At 37.8% G+C, this 7,854-nt stretch overlaps 1 pseudogene; it reads left to right on the forward strand.

Moving 5' to 3' along the window:
* Positions 1–3,065: 3,065 nt before the first annotated feature.
* On the forward strand, positions 3,066–3,796 carry LOC149161120 (S-adenosylmethionine synthase 2-like; annotated as a pseudogene).
* Positions 3,797–7,854: the final 4,058 nt, after the last annotated feature.

Raw genomic sequence — 7,854 nt, forward strand, 5'->3', positions numbered from 1 at the left:
TACAATAGCTTATTAAACATAAGCAAGATGCATAATAGACGTGAAAATAGTAAAAACACAGTGATACCAGATAGCAAAGTTGATTACGGAGTTCGTCCCTGATGGACTATGTCTTCGGGTCCGCTTACAACATGGGTGACCGATTTATTAGGATTGAAATAGAAGAGGTCGATTACACAAAGATTTGACCAAAATGAATGTGCATGCAGGAACTTCTGGTCACTGTCAAAGGATAGCTCTCTAAACTAGCTTTCCAATTCCTATCACGGTTCCCAATTCCGACTCTGGATGCTCCTGTTACACTGAAAACAAAAAAAGCCTCTAACCTCCAGAATCTGCATACAAAAACCAAAATCTCTTATATCCCTTCACTGAACCAAAACCGCCTTTTTAACATCCACTAGGTGCATTTGAACTCCTTAGGCTTATTTTAGGAATGAATTTGGCTAATTTAGGGCTCTTCGGCCTCGGTCCATTCACCTCTTGACTCCTTATGGTAGGTGTTGGGACTCATAAATGTCATATTTTCATCCACCTTTTTCTTCACTATTCCTTACATTTCATCATCCCATTAACCTTTTATCATATCATTTTCATACATACATTTGGGTTTCACCTTCTTATTTTCCATTTTATTCATTTTTGTATTATAAGTGAATTTATGATTAATTATTAGAAAATTTACATATTTTTATATATCTCTCAAGAATATGTGAGTTTTGTGATGTGTAGGAAATATGTGAAGAATTAATATCTCCTCCACCATATCAAGGAGATAATTATGCAAGCCTTTTCCTAAGGAGAAAATCATAGAGACATATCTTATCCAATTCCTAAGGAGAAAATCATGGAGGCATATCTTATCCAATTCCTAAGGAGAAAATCATGGAGGATTTGGTTGGCATATCTTATCCATATCTCCTCCACCATATTAAGGAGATAATTAGGAGAAAATCATGGAGGATTTGTTTGGCATATCTTATCCAAGATATGTGAGAGATTTGTGGGGGATTCAAAGGGATCATATTTTGTAATAATGGGAAAGTAGTTAACAATGCTTGAGAGATTTGTGGGATCATATCTTGTAATAATGGGAAATTAGTTGAGAGTGCTTGAGAGAATATTGGATATGTAATTATGAGAAGGTTATCTTCCTCATGTATATAAGAGAGTGCTCTCTCTTCATTCTAAAAAAAAAAAAGAATAATGGAAAAGGAATTCTTAGTTTTTCATTTTTATGCTTTCATGATTTGTAACCTGGTTCTTGTAATATAATTTGACATAGTTTTATTGTTGTAAGCTCACATATGTTGTTTGTCATTCAATTCTTCACATGTTGTATTGCTTTTCCTTTATGCAATTTCCTGCTTTCCTAGTTAGTACTTCAATTCTTTTCTAGATTAATTTGATTTCAGTAATTTAGATTAGATTAGATTAGTTCCACATCAGTCCTGCATATATAGTGCATGTGTCTTGTAAGTCTACGAACCTCGGATTGACAAATTAAATAGTTGGGTAAGTACTACAACAGAATTATTTTCACCCAACATTTTGGCGTCGTTGCCGGGGAGGCACGATGGATTGAAGTTTAGTTTGATTATTCATGCAAGTGTGTTTAGACATGTTCCTAACTCCAAGGTGTTAAGGCGGTAAGACGTGGGGAACATCCTACACATCGCATTCGAGATACGTAACGGGCTCAACCTCTTATGGATCAGGGCATGTAGGGTGTGTTTACATTTATGCAAGTGTGAATTTCAATTTCTGCAAGTGTGTTTGATTTTCGCAACTGTGAAGAATGTTTTATGAATTCATGGTTCATGGTTATAACTGAAGCATTCGATTACTCAATTAATGAGCAGCCCTTGTAAGAGGGTTTAATTTAGTATTGAATTCAAGATTATTTCTGTGGTCCTTTTGTTTTTAATTCAATTTTTAGTGTGCTGATTTTTTTTGTTTTTTTCAACATGACTTAACAATGAGTTTTAGCTTGGAACTACTCACTCAGATCCTAGCAGAAGTCGGGATCTCTTCTTCCTTGGAAGAGGAGATCTTGACAAGAATTAAAGGTTCAACTACTCCCCAAGAAATAAATGAAGACTCAGCATCTGAAGAATCATGCGTATCTGATGGCGAACAATCATTCGAACAGGAGATCGAAGAAGAAGAGCAGCAGATCAGAGAAGAAGAACAGGAGTTACAACATGATCTGAGTGAGAGAAACTGTGCTTATCAAAGCTTTATCAAACAATGGTTCCAAGTAAGTACTAGATTAGATTCATCTTTTTATTTTTTAGTTGATTTGCAGTTACAGCAACTAGACTCATTCACTGTCAAATATTTTCATCCATCATTTGAAAACTTGCTACTGAGTCTATTGTTGTCACTGTTACGTGAATGGCTTCATTGGAAGTTTAACTACACGTAACTAAATTGTAAATTCTAACTAGTATAGAGTAGGTAGGCTTTCAGTTTTAGTTTTTGCTTTCATTTTCAGTTTTGTTTTTACCTAGAATAAGTATGCTCTCCTCCTGCGTCTTTGTACGATCTCGAGGATCAGAAAATAGGGATGATTTAGACTAATTTCAAGAATAAATAAATGTTTTGCAATATGCTTGATCAAAAACATATTTCATTCTGCCAATCATTGTGTCCATTTGTAAAATTATTTTTTTTTCTAGATTTTAGTTTTTCATTAATTAAAAATAAAAATTAAAAAAAAATAACACTAACCATGTTTGTTTTTACAGATAGGATTACCATATTTGATTTTAAAAATAGGATTAATTTCATTTTTTTTAGACTTTTAATCATAAAAATTAAAAATAAAAATAAAAATTAAAAACAAATCAAATAAAAAAAAATAAAAAATAAAAAGAAGAAGAAGTCAACCAGCGCACTCATAAATAAAACAATTCATATAAAAGTAATGGCGCTAGAGTCTGAGGCAGATGCACTCAATCACCTCAGCACTGATGTCCTTGAAGGAAAGTTTGCATTGCTGGAGGGTGCTTCTGTCGACAATGTCCTAGGGTAAAAATTTGTCACTTTAAAATTTGCATTCTCTGATTTGTCGTGTTGTTTGCTCTGCTCACTTCAGCCCAGATGGAGACCTTCTTGTTCACATCGGAGTCCGTAAATGAGGGACACCCAGACAAACTCTGTGACCAGATTTCTGATGCAGTGTTGGATGCATGCCTCACCCAGAACCCCGACCGTAAGGTGAGCATGCAAGACTTGCACTAAAACGAACATGGTCATGGTTTTTGGTGAAATCACCACCAAGGCCGATGTCGACTATGAGCAGATTGTTCGCAAGACCTGCAGGGAGATTGGTTTCATTTCTGACGATGTGGGTCTTGATGCTGATCACTGCAAAGTGCTGGTTAATATTGAACAGCAGAGCCCTGACATTGCCCAGGGAGTTCATGGACACTTTACCAAGAGGCCTGAGGAGATTGGAGCTGGTGACCAGGGTCACATGTTTGGATATGCAACTGATGAGACCCCTGAGCTGATGCCCCTGACTCATGTGCTGGCTACCAAGCTGGGAGTGAATCTCACCGAGGTCAGAAAGAATGGCACCATCTCCACTCAGCACGATGAGACAGTGCCCAATGACCAGATTGCTGCAGATTTGAAGGAACATGTGATAAAGCCGGTGATTCCGGAGAAGTACCTGGATGAGAATACCATATTCCACTTGAACCCGTCTGGTCGATTCATGATCGAAGGGCCTCATGGAGATGCAGGCCTCACCGGTCGGAAGATTATTATTGATACTTATGGAGGGTAGTCGTCCAATGAAGGCGCGATCTCACCATGAGATCAAACAAGTTTCCACTGCAGCATTGAACGGAAGATCAGATCTCACCCATTATTGCCGAGAAGGTTTACATTACCACAGTTCAGGAGATCTGAGACCATCCCCAAAAAGAATGATGATCCTGTAAAAGTTGGTGTGGCAGATACTCTGCATTAAATGGTCATCGCTTCTGATTAACACAGCTTCTTTTACTGCCTTGAGTTCTTGGGTTTATTTGCTTCCAATTGAGCTGTAGAATATGTTTCGGATGCTAATCTCCATTTTTCTTTGTGTTAACCGAAAAGAGGGACTGGTCAGGTGTGACGAGATGCAAGCCCTGATCGCGTCATGGGTTCATTTGTCTACAGGTATGTGAAACCCTTTGCCTACATTACCTCGTTGACTCTTATTGCCTGGTTTTCCCGATTCGAGTGCTAAATGTCTGCATTGAGAATGAAGGTGGTACTGTTGATTAGGAATCTCTCTATTAACTGTTTTTTTTTCCTTCATCATTTGTGAATCGCGTTACCATAAATGATTTTCCTTTGATATAGTGAAAGCGGCCTTTGGGTTTGACCTGTTGTTTCTAATTTCTTATTTTGTGGCCTTTGGTCGAGGTAGAACCAATTTCCCCCAAGAAATCGAGGTTTTGTTTGAGCTGGTAACCATATGTTCAGCTTGATAATGGCATCCAAGAGCCTGGGAATCAGAAAATTCCTCTCCACAAAGCTTACATCTCAGCATGTGACCAACATGAGCAGCACAATTGCCAACTATCCCATGATCAAGTGTCCCATTCTCTCTACTTTCTTTTAGTCTTCCATCATCTATTGATGCATCAATAGGAAATTCCACCTTTATCTCAGGAACCCATGTAACTATTGTTGTGAAACTATTTTGTCCTTCTTCAATGCTCAGATGTTTCCCGAGTTTTTCCTTTTCAAACAATTTCCAACAAAGCTTTTGCAGCTTTTGGATCTTTTGACACCTCTTCAATTATCCAATCCAGGATTCTGGCTTTAGAATTTGATCGATAAAGACTAACATTCATGAATTCACGCAATAGATCTATAGCCTGACACAAATGGATCCTGTCTTTTCCTGAACCTATATTTCTCAAAAGCCTGTTCAAAATTTCTGATGAGACGTGTCTATCGCTAATCTTTCCACCATGCCCAACTGAACTTGGAATATGCTTTTCAAAATAGGAAGAACCTGGCTTTACCTTATGAGAACACTGACCACTATTATTGCGGCACCATCTAATGCAATGGGACCAATTTACACTCTGATGAGAGCGCTTAGTCGAAGACTTCTCTTGTACCACAAAATCTTGAGATTGAGATTCAAATTGTTGATGCCTCCGAATGGTGCTACCATCACTGCTCGACCTCTGAGCTGATCTCTCTAATATGGCATCCAAGTCTTGGATGGGTGTATCCAAAGGTTGATTCTTGTCAAAATGTTGCCACTCAACTGTCCACCCCCAAATTATGTGCTTCCCCGCGAACGGAACAATCTGTAAGCGTGTTATCCAGAGAAAACAGATCACAGTCGATTGAATCGAAGAACGATGTCGACTACTCATTCAGATCCGAGACAGCCTTCAATGGCCAAGCCCTACACGCCGCCTGCCATTTCACAGGATCTACCGGCTGATTACTCCAGTTTCCTCGCCATCATGTGCGGAGTTGCAGGGGTGATGCTTCGGTACAAACTTGGATCGTGGTTGGCAATAATTTTCTATGCACAGTCACTAGCAAATATGAGAAATATGGAAAATGATCTAAAGCAAATTATGATGGCTATGACGTTTGCTGTTATGGGATTGGTTACGAATTATTTTGGACATGCTCGGTAGGCACCAGTTCAAAACTGATCTGGATTAACAGAGGGATATGTTAATTTGTGTGAAACATCCAAAAATTAGTTTTGGGATATTCCTCAGTTTTGTTGTATTGTTCATTGGAAAATATTGCAGCAGGCCGTTAGATGTTAAGATTCCCAATAGTCTAATCATTATATACTGTAACACTTTCATTTTCAAATAATTTTCCATTGTCTTAAAACTCTTTCATTCGCTTCAAAATATAGGTTTATTATTTCATTCAAAAAAAAAAATCAAAATCAATTGCCCTCATTCATTCATAAACTAACTACTTGTTCACTCAGAAATACAACAACCTTTTCAAATGTTTTAAATCAATTTTCCTGCAAACCACTAAAAACATTTTGAAAAAGTATTGCACAATCAATGAGTACATTGCATGGGGACATGCAATATTTCTAGTTGGGGGGAAATCAAAGTATGTTGGATTTTTTTGTGAATTTGTGGGCAAGAGTTAGGATGCATATACTAACAAGTGAAATGAGATTGGTGTTATGTGTACGTCAATGAGAAGCTTATGCAGAAAGCTCAACATTACGATGTGACACCTTTTTCATCCACAATTAGAGTAATTTCGGAACATAATTAAAAAAATGGACATTTCATAAATTCTTGAGAATGAGCTAATTTGTTTTTGAAGTCAATTTATACAGGAATGATCGATGGAGATGGAATACAAAGGTGACAATTTTTATGCAAGGATGGTGCTCAGAGTGGAAGATAATCTCATGCAAAAGTGATTTTTCGAAATCACAATGAAACATGAATCATTAGATGCTTGAAGGAACTAATTCTTCACTGCACATATCATGACATTTTCCACTACACAAACATCTTTTTGCGTCATGATTACTCCCCTTTTTCCTTCCAAACGCCTAGACCATCCTTGTGTTGCAGCCCATCTTCCATTTCCTTATCTTTCACGTCTTCATGCACGCCTATTTTTCTGAATCACATACATCCCTTTATCCTTTTCAGTTTAGTTTTGCCTTCTAGTTTGCTTTCTGAATAAAAATCATTCCCTTTCCATGATTACATTACCTTGATTTCCTAGCCATGCTGATCCACACTGCTTGTCTATGAGTTCTTTCCATTTATAGTCCTACCAAATCTTTTTGTACAAACTCGCGTTGACTGATGTGGGATTCCTTAAGGCCCACCTTTCAACAAGTCTTGCCCCATCGACATCAGCACCTTATCTGGGAAATAGACTAGAGTTCCTTTTGGGTACCTTAAGACTTGCATGCCTTAATGGCAAGTTCTCTCGCTGGCGATCATGGGAATACATAAATGTCCCTTGATCTTCAAATCTTGCAAGTGGCTCGACCTCGACACATCCATTTGCACTTTGCAAGATGTACCCGGGTACCTTGGCACTCATTGACATCAATGGTGAGTTGCCTCGCATTGGTTAACGGCATACATCAATGGCCGGTAATCCAATGATTTCTATTCATGCTCGACATCGACACATTCATTCGCATGTTTAGAATTGTACCATCGGGTTTGTAGCGGGTGAAGACTATACACTTTTTCACAACTCCCTCAGCAGTTACAGCAGCATGCATTTTGATCTATGAGAGTACCACAGTTCCACTTTCAGCATTTATCTTTTCCATGATTCAGCATCAGCAGTTCAGATTCCTTCATTTCCCAGGATCCAGTTACATCAGTCACATTTTCCTGATCCAACCACAGCAGCAGCTACATTCCTATTGCATAGTTCATCATTCTTGGGTAAGTAGAGGTATGTTGTTTTCTAATCTTTAATCATGCAATTCCTTATATGCTAACTTGAATATTTTGGAAAATTCCCTCACCATGCTACATTTCCTTTCATTAGCCATGTCAAGTTGCATGAGGACATGCAACCAATTCAGTTGAGGGGGGGAGAACTATATTCACTACATATTCACTACCATGATTCCATTTCTTCACCACTATCACTCCATTTACGATTCACCAACATTTATTTTCCAATGATACTTTGTTGCACCTTGCTTCATACGCAATATTGGCATGCTTCATTAATATTACAAAACGGCTTTCTTATACACATTATGATTTCCAGTGAGTGTTTACATTATTATTGAAGAAAAGAGAATAGAAAACGAAATGAATGTTGTTAACATAAGAACCAACATTCTTTGTATTCATGGTT

Source organism: Pinus tabuliformis, chromosome 5_2 (genome assembly GCF_031772625.1).
Source record: "Pinus tabuliformis cultivar Carrire ecotype Pingquan chromosome 5_2, CPIR1, whole genome shotgun sequence".
Lineage (NCBI taxonomy): Eukaryota > Viridiplantae > Streptophyta > Pinopsida > Pinales > Pinaceae > Pinus > Pinus tabuliformis.